This window comes from Pteropus vampyrus, unplaced genomic scaffold (assembly GCF_000151845.1).
Source record: "Pteropus vampyrus isolate Shadow unplaced genomic scaffold, Pvam_2.0 Scaffold44, whole genome shotgun sequence".
Lineage (NCBI taxonomy): Eukaryota > Metazoa > Chordata > Mammalia > Chiroptera > Pteropodidae > Pteropus > Pteropus vampyrus.
The window spans coordinates 8,426,315-8,444,434 of record NW_011888825.1 but is presented as its reverse complement, the minus strand read 5'-3'; the positions used below and the strand labels follow the sequence as shown (position 1 = coordinate 8,444,434).

The following is an 18,120-nucleotide window of genomic DNA, read 5'->3' as shown; positions in this document are numbered from 1 at the left end:
TTTCAACCAAAAATATGAGCAGCTAATTTTTACTATTGCTGTAACTGTTAGACACAAACAGTGCTCAAAACTTGAATCATTAAACGTTAAAACTTCTACATGCATATTTCATAGGAATGGCCATAATGTTCTGTGAATGCTAATAGTTGAAATAAGGAATATTTGCAAACATCTCTGAGATAAATTTTAAAGAATATCATAAGTCAGTCTCCCAAATAAAGCATTTGAAATATCAAAACTCCTAAAAGAATTATTTTACTGATGTGATGATAAAAAAATATAAAAATCATTTTAAATTAAAAAAAAAAATTTAAGCAGGGAGCATTTGAGATCTTGCTCCCCAGCATATGTCGTCAGTTTGGCTCAAATAAACTCTTAAAAAATTGTATACAAGTTTGGATGTTTCTTATGTCGATGTTTATTTGGCATAGTTAGCAGGATTTCTAAGAAGCCCACCCAGGACCACCCTGTAAACCCAGACCCAGTGATAGGTACAAGCATGGGCCCATTGTTTTGTTTGTTTGTTTGTTTAAAAAATATGGAATGCTTCACGAATTTGCGTATCATCCTTGCGCAGGGGCCATGCTAATCTCACATTGTTCCAATTCTAGTATATGTGCTGCCAAAGCAAGCACAAGCATGGGCCCATTATGCCCCACCAGCTCCCAGTTTCATATCAGGTGAACTTGGGTGAGTTTCTTTTAGAATTCCAGGCCTCCTTGCTTTAACTTAACTAGCAAGCCATGACTTTGAGCTGTTCTTATAAAATCTTGGAGGAGGATAAAGGTTGATATAACCAGGGAAGGCAAAATAATAATAATAACAAGTTGCTGTTTTAATTTCGGCTTTTTAATTGGATTGTTTACTAAGAGTCTGAATAAAATCTTTGCTGGTTAAATGAGAGGTTGAACTCTCTTTAACTCTGAATAGCTAATGGGGTAATGACAAGTGTTTCAGATCCCCAAATCCAGAGTGACAGAGCTGGGTGCTTTGAAGTGTCCAGTGTGGTAATGCAGCTAATCAAGGAGAATACCCAGAAGAAGGGCAGGGTGCCCTGGAATAGGCTTACCCCAAGAGAGGGGCCAGAGAGGGGCGTGTGCCTTGCAAAGTATCACAGTTCTGTCAGGGTCTGGGAAGCTATCACTGGTGAATAAGGATCTTTGTAGGTTGCCTGAGGAAAAATTTTCTCTAGAGCATAAAGCAGTCCTATAGAAATATCCATTGCATTTGGCTCATCCAGGGATGCATATAAAGCTGGTTTTTCCTAGAAATTTGTTCAGATTCTACAGATCTCAAAATTAACATGGGAAATCGTCCCTGTGAGGCTAACAAGCCCCCTGACAGTCATTTTTTCATTACTACTAAGATGGCCAAGATGAGGATGCTTAGATACTTCTAAACTAATTTTTCGTGTGCATAATTAGAAAAAGCCGGCTATAAAATTAGATAAAATGAGTGGAAAACATATTTAATTGGTCACTTGAAGTTTCATAAAGAGGATTTAGATAAATAGATCAATCCATGCTGTCATTTAAGTGTCAAACCAATTCTTTAAGGAATTAAAAATGGCTATCTTAATTTTAAAAGGAGGAAGGTCATTTGGAACTTGACTTGTCAAGTACAGGTATAAATTGTAAATGATTCCAAAACAAAAATTGGATCCAACTGTTCCCTTTTTGTGTCCATCTGTGTATGTCTACATATGTATGTTTTAATGTGAGATAATTTTCTACCTCAAGAAGGTATTGTTAAAATTAATTTAAAGGAAGCACTATTAAGAATTGGGTATGCTAAAATTCTCAGAAAGATAGACACAAACCCAAATGCTTTTAAAGTTTATGTGATCTAAGTTTACTCTTTTGTAAATAAAAACTAGCTTAAGTTTGTTGGTTTGAGTTAAACGGACATGTCTTTATTTTATCTGGGTTTTACAAAACTAAGTCTATGTTAATAATTGACTTTTATGTCTATGAAATATGTTTCTAGAACTATCTTCATAAGTTATGAAACATCTTCATAAGTCTGCTAAGCTAAAGAATGCTAATTGTTTACTTCTTAGTTTTCATTGGAAATTGAGGTTTTAAGGGTCGAAATCTCAACAAATGTAGGAACACCTTTGTGGTATTTCAGAAGGGTCCCTAGAACACCTCAAAAGATTTGTTTTTTATATTAAATTTCATGGGAAGCATTGTAAAATAAGCAATGGAAAACTTTTAGGGTATATTGTATTGGTAAACAATGGTGGTATATTAAACGAACAGTCAGGGCTATGGGAAAGCCAAGATGGTCACTTGGTTCTTCCTGGCTCCCTGGCTCCCATTTTATTTTATTTTTTTACATTCTTTTACGCATCACAGTGCATATAAACTGGACTTAGATTAAGAAACTTATGAGCTGACATTATTGAAAGGAGACATCTTACAATATTGCCAAGGTTTGATAGAGTCACTTCAAGAAACTGTTTCCTTTCACAGCGAGCTCCCAGGAGCCAAAGACTTTAAAGATCGTTGACTGCCACCTGGACATTTTGTTTAATGGATTGGACATTAAATAAAAGACACTTGCCAACCTCATTGGAAGGGATCTTATCAGGTGCCTACCCTCGAATGGACATCTAAAATTGTCTACGAACATTAAAGACTGCTGGAGGACAAGAAGCCACCAACAGGTTACTTTCCATAGAGGTGGACAGTGATCCCAAGACATGGACAGGGCCTGTATACCTATGAATTAATACTGAACTCAGAATCCATTTTATTTGATTGTCTTTACCTGTCTTCTAGTGATATTAGTCATAATAATAGTTATACTTGTTTTAGTTATTTAGAATAATATTTAGAACAAGTTATTCTTTGTGTTTTTCTATATAGTTCAATTGTGTATGATTACTGAAGATGTATAAGAAAAATGTTAATACTCTTAACATGGCTTATGTAAATGTTATACTAAATTCCAACTACCAAAAAAAATGATACAGGAGGAAAAACTACTCATGATAATGATAGTTCACAGGATAGAAATTATTCAAGGTTTTTTCCCAATGAAAGCCATAAGACCTGACTGCCATCCATTTATCTGCCCTTCCCTTTTTGGGAAAAATTCAGCCTCAACTCAGATCCAATGGTTATGGTATTGCCCATCCCCAGTAGTCAATGAGATGACCTTTATACTGAGAATTCCTGGGAATGAGCCTTCCTAGGGCTTTGAAACCATACTATACAAGTAAAAGGTTGGTCATTAATGTATCTTTTGGATCGATTTATGATCAAAAGGGAGAACTGTGGATTAAAAAAGGGGGAGGTGTTCTATGGAAAGTAACCTAACAGGGTGATCTGATCATAAACTCCTAACTGGGCAGGTCATGGTGGGTAGTCAAGCCTCAAGCATATAACTTTTTAGTAAAAAGTTTATCTTTGCCTTAAGCAAGCCCTGTCCATTGCTTCTGTAATGATTAACCACCCTTAAGAAAGTACATAAATATCCAGCAGAGGGATTGCTGGATCATATGGTAGATCAATTCTTAGTTTTTTGAGGAAACTTTGTACTGTTTTGCATAGCAGCTGTACCAATTTGCAGTCCCACCAGCAGTGTAGGAGAGTTCTTTTTTCTCCACATTCTATCCAACATTTGTTATTACTTGTCCTGTTGATATCAGCTATTCTAACAGGTGTGAGATATCTCATTGGGTTTTTATTTGCATTTCCCTAATAGCTAGCGATGTTGAGCATCTTTTCATATGTTTGTTGGCCATTTGTATGTCTTCTTGGGAGACGCGTCTATTCAGGTCCTCTGCCCATTTTTTCATTGGATTGTTTGTTTTTTTGTTGTTATTGAGTTGTATGAGTTCTTTGTATATTTTGGATAGTAAGCCCTTATCTGAGGCATTGCTTCCAAATATATTTTCCCATTCAGATGGTTGTCTTTTTACCATGTTGACAGTTTCTTTTGCTGTGCAGAAGCTTTTTAGTTTGATGTAGGTCCATTCATTTATTTTAGCTTTTACTTCCCTTGCTTTTGATGTCAAATTCATAAAATCCTCTTTAAGTCCAAGGTCCTTGAGTTTAGTTCCTATGTTTTCTTCTATGCATTTTATTGTTTCAGGTCTTATATTCAGGGCCTTAATCCATTTTAAATTAATTTTAGTGTGTAGTGATAGCAGTCTAGTTTCATTCTTTTGCAGGTGGCTTTCCAGTTTTCCCACCACCATTTATTGCAGAGGCTTCCTTTCTCCATTGTATGCTTTTGGCTCTTTTGTTGAAAATTATTTGCACACATAAACATAGGTTTATTTATGGATTGTCGATTTTGTTCCACTGGTTCGTGTGTCTGTTTTTCTGCCAATACCATGCCATTTTGATTATTGTTGGGGATTATGAGGAGCTAGCAAGAACAACATTTAAAATCATATGTAAATTTGACTGTTAGTGCTCAAGTAAAATGGTTTCAATGAGAAATACATATGTAAAAACTTTATTGGACTTTGTACAGATGGTACCAGTGTCATACTAGGTAGAAAGTCTAGCATTTCAGCCAGATTTTTATAAAATTTTCAGACATTTTCATTTGGCACTTAGGCACTATATTCAGTTATCTCAGGATGATGCAACAAATTTGCAAATCAAGTAAATCACTTTAAATCTTTCCTTGAAAAACTTTATATTTATTACCTATGTCAAATAAATAGCAGGAAGAATAAAATAAAATACCTGAAAGGTGAGAATGAAATAATGACAACTGAATGAAGAAGGTGGACTTTCATAGGCAGTATCCTGTTATCTTAAAAGGATAAAGTAGTAAAAAAATTCTATCGATCCTCCTCTACGGAATTTAATAAAAATTGTAAAATGGAAGTGGCTAATAAATAAATAATAAATAAATTTAAGAGTTTGGATTTAATAAATGATATTATACATTAAAATAGAAAAGTCAAACTTTACTTTTACAAGGATACTATTGAAGCTGATAGATCAATTCAATGGTCCTAAAAGCTTTGAGGACTCCTGAAGTTCTCTGAGACAATTTCATGGGTTCTATAGGTCAACACTATATTCATAAAAACACATACATGAATTGTCTTTTTTACTGTATCAGTATTGGCACTGATAATGCAAAAGCCACTTTTCTCATTAAATTTGTTTTGGAAAATACAGTTATTTTTCATAATAATATGTTATTTGCGTTAATTTACAATGGATATATTGTTATCTTTAAATTAATTAAGAATAAAATATCTTTTGAATTTCTTTGTGTTTATTTTTAATACTGTAACTGTCAAGGGTCTTGAGAGTAAAAAGTTTGAGAACTGGATTAATTAAGAAAATTATATAAGTGACTGAATATATAAAGCTAAGTAAGGGAAACTATGAAAAGGGAGTGAAAGAAAAAAATAAAGATATTTGATATGCTATTAGAAATAAAATGAAGTATCAATTCTAAGAGAAAACTTTTAGGTTGTTTAATTATATGAAAACGAACTTATTTAATGACAAAAATGAAAATTACAGTAAACTTTTAAATCTTTCTATTGACCAAATTCTCAAATTTGTTCAAATGATGTTTTAGCTCCAAGGAGTGAAAATGAGCAAAAATTAATATAATTGTGCCAACTAATTAAATAAGTCATACTAAATAATTTTATATATACTTGACAATATGTTGAATATGAAAAAAAAAACACCCTGATATTATTACAAGGATTAAGAGAGGACTCAGAGCCATGAACAATATAGTTGATATTAAGAGACATTCTCTACATATTAAAAATACAGGTCATCTTGTGGCTTTAAATTCAATGGAGAAGATCTCGAAAGCTAAACAGAGTTGGACCTGGTTAGTATTTGGATGGGAGACCACCTAGGAAGACCAGGCACTATAGGTATGAAAAATAAAAAATAAGGGATTGTAAACTGACAAGGTCCTTGCAATCTGTGAGGTCAACCAAGGGTTTCCTATCTAAAAAAAAGAAAAAGAAAAAGAAAAATTTAATGGAGAAGTCATAAGAAGTTTGTTATAGCTACTTATTGTTAAAACATAGTTTTGACAGAGCCCTCATTTAACTAGTGACAGCCGCATAGACGAATGATCACCCAACAATTTCAAAATATTAACAAATTGTTTAGAAATTATCAGTCATTTAATAAATAATTTGTGCTACATCCTATATGTGTTGGTAAGAAGCTTTATAGGATATATTGTTTAGTTTACTCAGAGAAGGAAATAGAATGTTTGAGATTATTTATTTATTTGTATATTAACAAATAATGTTGTTAAATGTTGTTATGTTGTTTATACAGTATTAAAAATTGTCAAATATTTTTAACATCACACCCCAAATACAAGAAAGATTTGGTCCCAATCCTCAGTAGCTGTTCAAGGATGAAAATTGTTTCAGTAATCTATCACTATTTTGCAAAACTTAGTTACTTCGAACAAGAATATTTTTTAAAATTGTTCATGATTCTCTGAGTCAGGAATTTGGTAGGGCCCATCAGGAATGGCTCATCTCTGCCCTACATGGTATAGGCTGTGGTGGCTCAACTAGGGCTGGAGAATCCAAGACAGTTTCACTGAAATGTCTGATGCCTCTTTCAGGTCATGGATTGAAAAGCTGGGGCTGGCAGAGCCAGGCTTCTTCTTGTGGGGTGAGCTAGATTCACTCTGAGACTCCCTAGTGCTCCCATCTAGTCATTACCCCAAAAAGGGTAACTTCTAGATTTAGTTTGGTCTGGTTTGTGTCTGGCTTCTTTTACTTAGCATTATGTATGGGAGAACCATCCAAGTTGTTGACTGCAGCTGTCATTCGTTCATTCACATTGCTATTCAGTATCACATGGTATGAAGAACCCATGACTTACTCATCCATTCTGCTATTGATAAGCACTTAGGTAGTGTCCAGTTTATGTCTATTATAAAGAGTGCTGCTATGAGTGCTCTAGGACATGAATTTTGGTGAACATATGCATACTTTTCTGTTTGGCATCTATCTAGCAGTGGATTTTCTGGTTCACAGACAGTGTACATACTCAGCACTGATTGACCCTAACAAAGTGTATTCCAAAGTAGTCAGACCAATTTACACACCACCAGCCAAGTATAAGAGTTCTAGTTGCTCTATGTTCCTACCAACACTTTGGGTATGGTCAGTCTTGTTTTACAGTTGGTGGGTGTGACAGGATGGTCTTACTTCTTCTTGGAAGGTTGTAAGCTGCATTATACCATCCAGGGAAATCCCAAGGGGCTGGTGTCAGGGGGCAGAGGAACGGCCACCTCACCTCTGGAGCTACAGGAGCAGCCCTCAGGGATAACAACTTTCTGGTAACTGATTGGACAGAGGGTGATTTGAAAATCAGTGGAAGTTAATTTGGGATTTGGGTAGTAGTTTTATTCTCTTGCTTCCCCCAGAGTCTCGTGACATCTCCTGAATCAAGAGACCTAGATCTGCATCCTGATTCCTTCCTGTTTCATTTCTCACCTCATCATCACACAACCAGAATTCAGCTCCAGACACTCCATGTGCCAGTCATTTCCCAAATATGCCCACCCTTTCACACCTCTGAGATTTGATTGCTGTTGTAATCTTTCTGCCCAACATGACTCTAGTCTTTATTAAAACCCTATTGTTCTTAAAGGCCCAACTCGAATGTAACCCTCTCCATAAAGTTGTCCTGGATTCTCCAGTCCTTCCTGGATTCCCTTGCTGCAAGTTCCCCATGACTTGCATGTCTTTGCATCTGCTATCCCTGGGCTTGGAAACCTCTTCCTTCCACATAGCCCCTCACCTCCTTCTCATCTACTTTACCTATTTGTCTCTCTAGTGTCTGTCTCCTCTCACTGGAAAACAAGCTCCAAGAGGGCAAGAATACGTGTCTGCTTCATTTATTGCTGTAGCCCCCATACCTAGAAAGGTGCCTGACACACAGTAAAAGCTCAATTTGTTGAATGAATAAATCTTGTCTCTCGATTTGCATGTCATGCCGTGGCTGGGGCTTTTCACAAGCTAAGGAGATATGTCGAAAGCAGAACTAAACCTACAAGCAACTAATCATATCTAGATGGAGTCAGGTGAGGCTAAAATGGTGTTTCAGGTGAATCTGGAAAGTGAGTCAGGTGTACACAAGAAAGAAAGTGTTCTCAGGTCAAGTTAGCAGCTTGAGCCCAGGTCTAGCAACCATAGATAACCCAGTGGGGTTGGAGTATAGGGACTGAGTAGGGGATGAAGATGAAGCTAGGAAGGTAATGAGAGAACACGGCATTTTTTCATTCAGCACATATTCATTTAACACCTGGACAAGAGTGATATTTGGGACTCATCAGTGAATATGTAGGAGATAAAGCAATGAGAAAGGTTGAGGCAATAGAGACAAGAAAAGAGAGGAGGAGGAAACTTGGGCATGCCAGTGTAGATCTTGAAAGGAAGTGGGAGCCATTGAAGCATCTGGTGGAAGAGTATTTTAGGGTTCCTATGCTTTCATTTAAAAAAATTATTTTCATTATTTTTAAATTGAAGTATAATTGACATATAAGCTTGTATTAGTTTCAGGTGTACAACATAATGATTTAATATTTGTATGCATTGTGAAATGATCACCATAATGAATCTAGTTAACATCTGTCACCATACATAGTTACAAAAATTTTTTCTTGTGATGAGAACTTTTAAGATATACTCTCTTAGCAACTTTCACATATGCAATACAGTGTTACTAACTAGTCACCATCCTGTACATCCCATGACATTTATTTTATAACTGAAAGTTTGTACCTTTGACCTCCTTCACCCATTTTGCCCATCCCCCATCTGGTGGGAGGGTATTAAAAAATCTTCACTGATTTTTGTTTATAATATTATCTTTACTTATAATAAAAGCAATAACAATTCATTGTAGAAAATTTTGACAATACAAAGGACATCCAATCTTGGCATAAGTACTCACAGTTTCTTGCCTGATATGTTTACAATTTTTAGAAAGAGTGATATTGATAGTGTGTCTGAATACCTCTGTTTCTTGTATGTTTTATCATTTTAAAGTTTATTTATAAAATCACTTATGTAGATTTTCAAAAAATGTGTAAATATACTATACATGCTAGAATTTTGCTTCCCTACTCTCTTTTTTGCTTATTTTACTTTTATTTTTACTCATCTCCCCCATCTTCCTTTCTCACAAGACACATGTTAACTTTTTACCTATTATGGATTTTCCCTATGTAAATACAATCATATAGAAAGATATATAAGCAGATGCTCATAAACATGTATGTGGAAATATACCCTTACCATACACATCAGAGTTTGACAAACACAGGATCATATGATACACACTTCCCTGCATTTTGCTGTTCTCACCAATTACCTGATGGAATGCATTCAAGTTAACTGGAGCAAATATAGTTAACCTTTTTAATGGTTGCATAATAGTTCATGGTGTGGATGCAAGAGAATATATCCAATCATTCTCTGTCGTTGGATATTTATCATTTGCTGTTGATGTAGGTATGCATGGGTGTGCTTATTTGCCACTATGAACTATGCTACATTACATTTATCCTTTCTGTATTGGTCTCTTTATTTCTTGGAATAGATTCCCAAGAGTGGATTGTTAGGTCTAAGAGCATATAGATTTTTTAATGTAATAAATTTTTCCAGATTGTTTTCCTAAAATGCTGCCACAGTTCCCATTTCTACCCCTTTAATTTTTGCCAGTCTAATGGCAATGGCATTTCATTTTCCTTTAATGTGCTTTTTCTAGAAATTAAAGAATATGCACATCTCTTCAATTATTTGTAGGCCATTTGAGTTTGCTCTTATGTGATGTGACTGTTTTAATATTTGGAAATATGTCAGAACTCTTTGTAAATGTGAGATAATAGAAAATATATATACTGATCTCTGCTTCTGGTTTCTGGCATAGAGCTCCTAAAACCCTTGTAATTTCCTAAGTGATAAGAACACTAGGAGTATTTTTTTGTCCTAATGAGGCAACTCTGGGTGGGCTCCTGGCTGGGGCTGGTCACTAGAAAGACCAAACCATAATTTAAAGTTTGGAATTTTCAGCCCTCTCCCCCATCCTTCAGAGAGGGGAGAGGGGCTGGAAATGGAATTAGTGCCTACATGAGGAAGCTCCACAAAATCTCAATAGTATGGGATTCAGGGAGCTTCCAGGTTGGAGAATGCATCCACTCTGGGAGGGTGATGCACCCCAACTCCCCAGGGACAAAAGCCCCTGAGCTCAGGACCCTCTCAAAACTTACCCTATATATATCTTCATCTGGCTGTTCACATGTATCCTTTATCATATCCTTTAATAAGCTGGTAAATGTAAAGTGTTTCCCTGAATTTTGTGAGCAGCTCTAGCAAATTAATCCAATTGAGGAGGGGGGCATGGGAACCTCTGATTGCAGCCGAGTAGGACTGAAGTTGTGGGTAAACTGGGGACCTACTACTTGTGAACAGCATCTGAAGTGGGGACAGGGTAGGGGGCAGTCTTGTGGGACTGAGGCCTTAACCTGTGGGATCCAACACTATCTCCAGGTAGATAGTATCAGAATTGAGTAAAATTGTAGGACACACAGCTGATGTTGCAGAGAATTGCTTGTTGTGGGGAAACCCCCACACACATCTTGTCAGAAGTGTTGTGTCAGCTGTGGGAGTAGTAAAGGAGACACATAGGAGATGGAAAACTGTAGATTTTTTATAATACAGTGGGGCTGTATAATACACACACACATTATTTGCCTTGAAAATATTGTTTTTCCAAATCGATAATTACCTGTTGGCTTAGTTTATGGCATCCTTCATGATACATTTTTAAATTAAATCTTTTTTTATTAAAATTATTGGGGTGACACTGGTCAATAAAATCAAATAGGTTTCAAGTGTACAATTCAATAATACATCATATTATATTGCATTGTATTTTCACCATCCAAAGTTAATGTCCTTCCATCACCAAACATTTGATCCCTTTTACCCCTGTCTACCTCCTTCTTACTCCCTTCCCCTGATAACCACTAAACTGTTGTTCATGTCCATGAATTTCTGTTTGTTGCTTTCAGTTTATATCCCACATACCGTTGCAGAAAAATTGCAAAACTCAGATCAGCGAGAAATCAAGCAACACTCGGAGGGTTTGGAGAACTCAGGTTTATTATGCTGGTGGTCCCAGAAGAGCCTAGTGCTCTGAAAATCTGGGCCCTGAGCTTAGGGGCAGTTTCGCTTTTATACCCATGTTACAGTTGGCATGGGCTGATTTACAGACCCTGGGAGTTGCTATGGGCTACGGGCAGTTACAAAGCATGGATTTTCAAACAAGCACTAAGGCAAATCATCTGTTCAAACAGGCACTAAGGCAATACATCTGTTCAAACAGGCACACCAATCAAAGGGGAGGGCGAGTTTTCAGTTGATTTCGAGACCACTCTGCCCTTTGGCCTATGCAGCAAGCATGTCTACAGAAGCAGAACAAAGAGCTGTTACAGATTAGCCATTTGAGTGAAAAAATTCCTCTTTAATACCAGCAAAATCATATTGTTCTCACCTTTTTCTTTCTGCCTAATTTTGCTTAGCATGATAATCTCAATAAAGATCCATCCATGTTGTCATAAATGGCAGTATTTCATCTTTTTTAGATGAAACATTTTTAATTTTCAAAATATCTTTGGGGTTCTCCCACACCCCCATCTTTTGGGTTTCCTGTCTTAGTTGAGAAGTTCTTTATTCCTGCAACTCCCACTAGTTGCACTGGGCACTAGGTCAGGCGCCAGGACTACCGTAATGGAAGTGTGCATAGTAGACACATTACGGGAAGGCTACTTGTATAGAAGTTTGGCGCTGAGAGTCAAAGCTCAAAATCAGCACAATGGCTTGCAGCAGAGTTTATGCGAGATACTTTAGAGAAAAAAATATATAACTCCCAAGTCATCAAGATCCGAAAGTTGAGCATAACTTTAAAAAGCCAGGGCCAATCAAAGGGAGGCTGGGGACCTTGGAAGAATAAAAAGGCAGAATCAAGGAGACAATGCGGGGAGAGAGTATTGGTTAAGATTTTCATTGTCTTGGCATAGATGAGTGCCTCTGATACCATTACCCAAGATCAGCAAATAAACTTGGCTGTGATTCCAGCTCACTCAGTAGCCCTGAAGCTTTGGCTTTCCGTGTGGCTTTGCAGTTATGAGGCATGTCAGGATCTTCTGATACAAGCATTCTAGCCCACCAGAGAGTCATTTATTCACTCATTCAACAAGTTTTTATGTGTGAACAAAACTGACAAGATGCCTACCCTCAAGGAGCTTATTCTCTAGTGGGAAAAACAGGCCATAAATAAGGATAAATAAAATTGATAGAATGTTAGCTAGTGACAAGGTATCAAGGTGAAAATCTGGGAATGGAGATAGGAAGTATAAAGGGAGAGATATAATTTTAGAAAAAATGACCAGAGATGGCTCCATTGATAAGGTAACATCTGAGTAAAGACTAGAAGGAAGTGAGGGTGTGATCCATGCAGATACTTAGAAGGAGAGCATTTCAAGTTGAGGCAGGATCATGCCTGTAGCCCCAAGTGCCTGGAGCTAAGCAAACAAGGGGAAGAGTGATGGAGATGATGCTACAGAGAAAATAGGCTAGATGCTAATGAGTCTCATAAGTCATTATAAGAATGGCTTTTTCCTTGGGTCAGATAAGAAGACCTTGTAGTGTTTTAAACAAGGGAACAACACCATATGGTTTACTTTTTTAAAAAATAGACTTTATATTTTATAGCAGTTTTAGGTTCACAGCAAAATTGAAGGGAATGTACAGAGATTTCTCATATACCCTCTGCTCCATCACATGCCCAGCCTCTCCTGTTATCAACAACCAGCACCAGAGTGGGACATTTGTTACAACTGATGAGCCTCCACTGACACATCATCATCACCCAAAGTCCATAGTTTACTTTAGCATTCACTCTTGGTGTTGTGCTTTCTATGGGTTTTGACAAGTGTCAAAATTAAGAGAGGTTCTCCTCTATTCCTATTTTCTTCAATTTTTATCATGATTGGGTACTGGATTTTGTCAAGTGCTCTTTCTGGTTTACTTCTTAAGAGCTGAACTTTTCCTCATAAATTAATACACTTGATCTTAGCCGAAAGGCCAAGAAGCGATCTCATACATTAATAAATTAGCTCTTTGGTAAACTCTGGGAACTTGACTTATGTGAACTGTTCTTGAGAGAATCTCTCACGCTCATGAAATCAGGTTTGTGTGAATTCTCTAGAGGAGGCAACCCTTAGTGAAGCCTTAGGGAGGATAGAGGAGCCGTCAGCTTCTCTTGATGTTCCCCCGCCCTTCCTGCCTCAGTCAACCAGTGCTGAGGGCTAACCTCGCCATATGCCTCAGGGCTTTCCTTCCGGGTCTACTGATGTCTGCTTTTTCTGCACTGAGACCACATGCACAGTTTTAGTTCTTGTTGCCCGTGGGTTCTGCTTCTTCCTTCCTTTGAGGAAGGCTCACACTCTCCATGAGCTTCCCTCTCAAGAGTCCCAGCATGTCAGTTATGTGGCTAACCTCAGGCAGGGATCCAGGCCAGATCCCTGAGGCAGATGAGATAGCTTTGGGCCCTGCAGTCAGGACAAAATATCACTTCCTCTTGAGCTGGGTGAAGACATCAGATCAGCAATTCTCATCACAGTGGGGAGAAAAAAGGAAATCTCTGTTTCTCAGTATTGGCAATTATACAACTATAAATAAATCCTCATGATTAGAGATGTTTTGAATGAGGAACCAATGGCCTGCACAAATGCTGCATCTGTGCTATGAGAACAGCCTCAGAAATAAGATTATTAGGAAGGCTTTTTTTTTTTTAATAAACCAAAGAAAACCAACTCTTCACACTCTTCATAATAAATCGAGACCTTTTGATTGCACTACTAAATGTTTCTCAAGTCAGAGAAATTCTCTCACTCTGCCACCACCAGCTGCTGAAGCATCACTATCTGCATTTCTACAGATGACATGAGGCTCAGAAAAGTGAAAGGCCAAAGATCCCACAGCAAAGATGTGGCACAACTGTATCTACTTTCATGTAAACAGCACAGTGTAGATAAGCTCTGGCCTCCTTGCTATGGCTTCCATTGCTAGCCTCAGGTTGGATAAGTGGGGGTATTTCTCAAACTTTTTCATCTCAGAAACCTTTCTGAGATGTTTTAAAATGTTTTGACGATCTTAAAGAACTTTGATTTATATGGCTTATATCTATTGATGTATACTGACTGTACCAGAAGTTAAAACAGAGAAATGCTTAAAATATTTATTTTAAAATTCATTTAAAAAGAACATACTCAATAATAATAACACAAATTACATATTACATATTTATATATGTAATTATATAAATATGAAAAATGATACTTTTAAAATGAAAAAATTAGTGGATGTTTTACATTTTTGCAAATCTCTTTTTTGTCTGGTTAAACAGAAGACAGCTGGATTCTCATAATTCACTTTTGCATTCATCTCTTGTTTTGGTTGAAGCATATGAAGAAATTCTAGCGTCACAGTATGTAGTTGGAAAAGGGAGGAGTGTTTTAATAGCCTTGTGGATATTCTTCTGTGATACTCCACCAAAACTTGACAAGTGTTTCTTAAAAGTTAGTGGCAATGTAGAATCTGAGACCATATCAATGAGTTTTTCATACCATTATATTAAAACCTATTGGTGGTCCTTGCACCTTGAATGAATCTTTTAGCTATGCATGGTTTTGTACATCATGTATTGGTCATTTGAAAATTATTAGTTCATTGGGTTGTGCAGATCTTCCAAATGTTGACTAATTTCATCATACAATATGATGTATGTAATTTTAAAAGATCGCAATTGTTAATCAGATCTCATTAGAAATGCCTTTAAGATCAGAAGCTATCAAGCTCGCACTGATGAATACCAGCTTCCTAAAATTCTCATTTTTGCTTGCAAACTTGAATTTTATCCTTGGCAATAAATACTGTCAGTATTTTCTTCTTGAAGTGACAGGCTCACTTTATTCATTTTCAAGAAAGTCTTTTAAATATCCAAGTCTGAATAACCAGTTTGTCAGTTGTTCTTTCATGGTATTCTATGACAACAGTGACTAGTTCTGCTCACTATTCAAACACTTGCATAAGTGCTTTTCCTGGGGAAGACCATGATACTTCAGTGAGCAGAAGTGCTTTATACATACTTCCCTTTTTGTTCCCTGTATTAAAAAAACATGTACTTGCAGGTTGAAATTTAATGAAATAATTATTACTGCTTCATCAAGGAAATTCTTATGGGAAACTGGCTTTTAATAATTTTTTTTTTAATAGCAGGCTCTTGGTGGTGTAGAATACTAATAGTTTAGCGTCACTGTCCAGATTCCTGCTAAGGTGCTAGAAGTTTCACCTACCATTGATTTTGCATTATCAGTGCAAATATTCACATGGTGAAAACGCAATTAATGTCTTAGTGTTATTCTGAAAATAGTTTTGACCTTGCAGACCTCCTGAAAGGGTCTCAGGGACACTCAGCCACCTGTAAATCATGCCTTATAAACTGCTAGACTAGCATGAGAGAGATCTCTCTCCATATCAGTCTCTTGCTAGGAGCAGGTAGGGAGCCCTTCAGCCCCTAAGGTATAGTTCTGATCCTGGGAAGATGGAATGCCATTAGCTGGGCCTGGTTTATTTAAAGCAAATCCCCTCCTCTATCACCAGAACTGTCTCCTAGGCCATGCTCCCTAGGATCAAACTCAGGCCTTCCGTGGGAAGCACTTACTCACATTCTGCTGGAATAGACCCAGAACCAACCCTTGCTGATGCCAAATTGGATGTTGCGAGACCTGTGCTAAGGGGAAATTAGATGGACTGAGCATTAGGGAAGGCTTTTTGGAGGAGGAGGAGGAGGAGGAGGAAATGAGTTTGCTTTCCAAGACGAGAAGGACTTCCTTAGGCAGACTGTGGGGGGGAAGACATTTTAAATTGTGGGCATTGTTTGAGCAAAGGCATGGGCTACGAGGTATAAAAACCCACTAAGGAAAGAATGGGGAAAGGTGTAGTTTAAAGTCTAGTGTTCCAAGATCTAGGAAGCTAGATCAGTCAGGGCCTTAAATGCTAAATAAGGAATATGGACTTTATCTAGCAGACAACAGGGAGTTCATTAATGATATAAGCGATCCTGTATTTAAGGCAAATCCCTATTTACCTAATGAAAAAATTAGGGTATTAACTTAGTATTTAAATTTTCAGGAATGTTGATAGAATAGTCAGATGTCTAGTTATAATATCTAATTTATTAGTTACACACACATATTTAAAATAACATTATATACAATAATACAGTAATACAAAATATTGCTTTTTTCTTCCATTCATATTTCAAGTAACAATTTTATTCAAACTCTCTACATGCATCTTGGACATCAATGTCTTCATCATTATTTAGAGCCACAGTTTCTCAAAGCGTTATCTCCTTCACTTGCATCTAAGTTGTTTGAGATGCAGCATTTTAAAATACTTGTAGGACTATGTCATTGGAAAGTCTGATCCAAGTCATGATGTGAGGACAATCCTCCCCCACCCCAACTTACATGTAGGTGCATGTTTATAATCCTTACAACAAAACTATGTACTCACTTATTGCTTTTGAAATTGCTCTTTAAAGGCTGGTTTACAAAATTTAACTCTTGTAATAGTGAGGGAATACCCCCAGGAATAATTACTAAATTTCTTCCCTCTTCTCTTTCAATTCATTCCAATAGGAGCAATCTATAACCAAACAAAACTTGCATCATTGGAGGTTGTTGCAGGCTAAAATGTGAAGAAAAACCAGAGGTAGAGCAGTTGCAGGAGACGACAAAATCTGGTTATAGGTGTAACTGAAGAGTACGATATGTTTTGGGGAACAGAAAAAGACAGAGCTCTAGGTTGGGTTGTTGGGTGGATCATCATGATGGATAGTGAAGTTTCCTGGGCTGAGAATGAGTGACAAAAGCTGTGAGTGGTACATCAAAGACCTGGAGAAAGATAGTTAGGAGTGTCTTGGAGCTGGGTAGGTGGCAGAGATGAAAAAATAGCCTCCCTAGGTAGCAATGGAGGAAGTGGAGCAAGGATATGGAAGTAGCACTGGCCAGAGTAGGTGGTCATGATCAATGCTGAGACAAAGACCTGGTCCAGTTGAGTGGGAGTGGTCTGCATGCGTCAGGAATATGAAGAAATTATGCTATCCTGAGGGAAAGAAAGACTGAGATGATCAAGAAGTCTGTGGATTACAAAAGGGGGGTCCACCTAGATTTTGCACCCCCCACCCTCCAAATAGTTCCTTTGCTTACACCCATAACACTCATCACATGAACTTGTCATTGTTTTCTAGACTGCAAGGAGGATAGGCAGTATATTTATCCTCGGTACTGCTGTATTCTCAGCAAGTAGAACAGGCATAAAACAGACCCTTAGGAAATACGTGCTGAAGGAAGAAACAAAGAGGGAGAAGTGAGAAAGGGAAGAAAGAATGAGGTATCAGTGGCTTATGGAAGAGACTTGAAACAACAGCAGGAAGAGAGAGGTCAGGAAAGGCATGGTTAGGACTTCAGAGAGAGTTGGCATCAAAGGCTAGGAGAAAAGCTGGAAGGAAATGGACCAGATAGCATTTGTGCAATAGGTTCCACTGGAACCATAGGTGTGATTCCAACAGCCTAAAGTCTTGGCCCTGGAAGAATATGTCAGGTGCACTGCTCCCAGCAAAGGCACTGAGGGCCAGGGAGCTGAAGACTGTGGGGCTGAGACTGGTCTGTGGCTTCTTCTAAGCCTACCCCAGTGGGAGAGACTTGCCTCCATGGTCTCAGTGTGGTTTGGGTGTTCTTGGCTTTGATAAACATCTGAATGCTAATAAAGAATTTATTGTTTGAGTGAATCATGAGTAATAGGTTTCAAATTACGTTTGTGTAGCATGGGCATTTCCAATGAAAAAAATAAAAAAATTCATTGCCCAATTTACAGGAAAGATTTTAAGGCAGTGATTCTCAAAAGTGCAGTCTCTGGAGCAGCAGTAGCATCATCTGAGAATCTGTTAAAAATGCAAATTCTTAGGCCCACTAAAATCCTACTAAAACTCTGGGGATTTGGTTCAG

General features: G+C 37.4%; 1 non-coding gene across 1 annotated transcript; it reads right to left on the bottom strand.

The window, feature by feature from the left end:
- Nucleotides 1–532: 532 nt before the first annotated feature.
- On the bottom strand, nucleotides 533–635 carry LOC111738885. The gene has a single exon (XR_002780019.1). It is a non-coding gene; the product is annotated as a U6 spliceosomal RNA (small nuclear RNA).
- Between the last annotated feature and the right edge of the window lie 17,485 nt (nucleotides 636–18,120).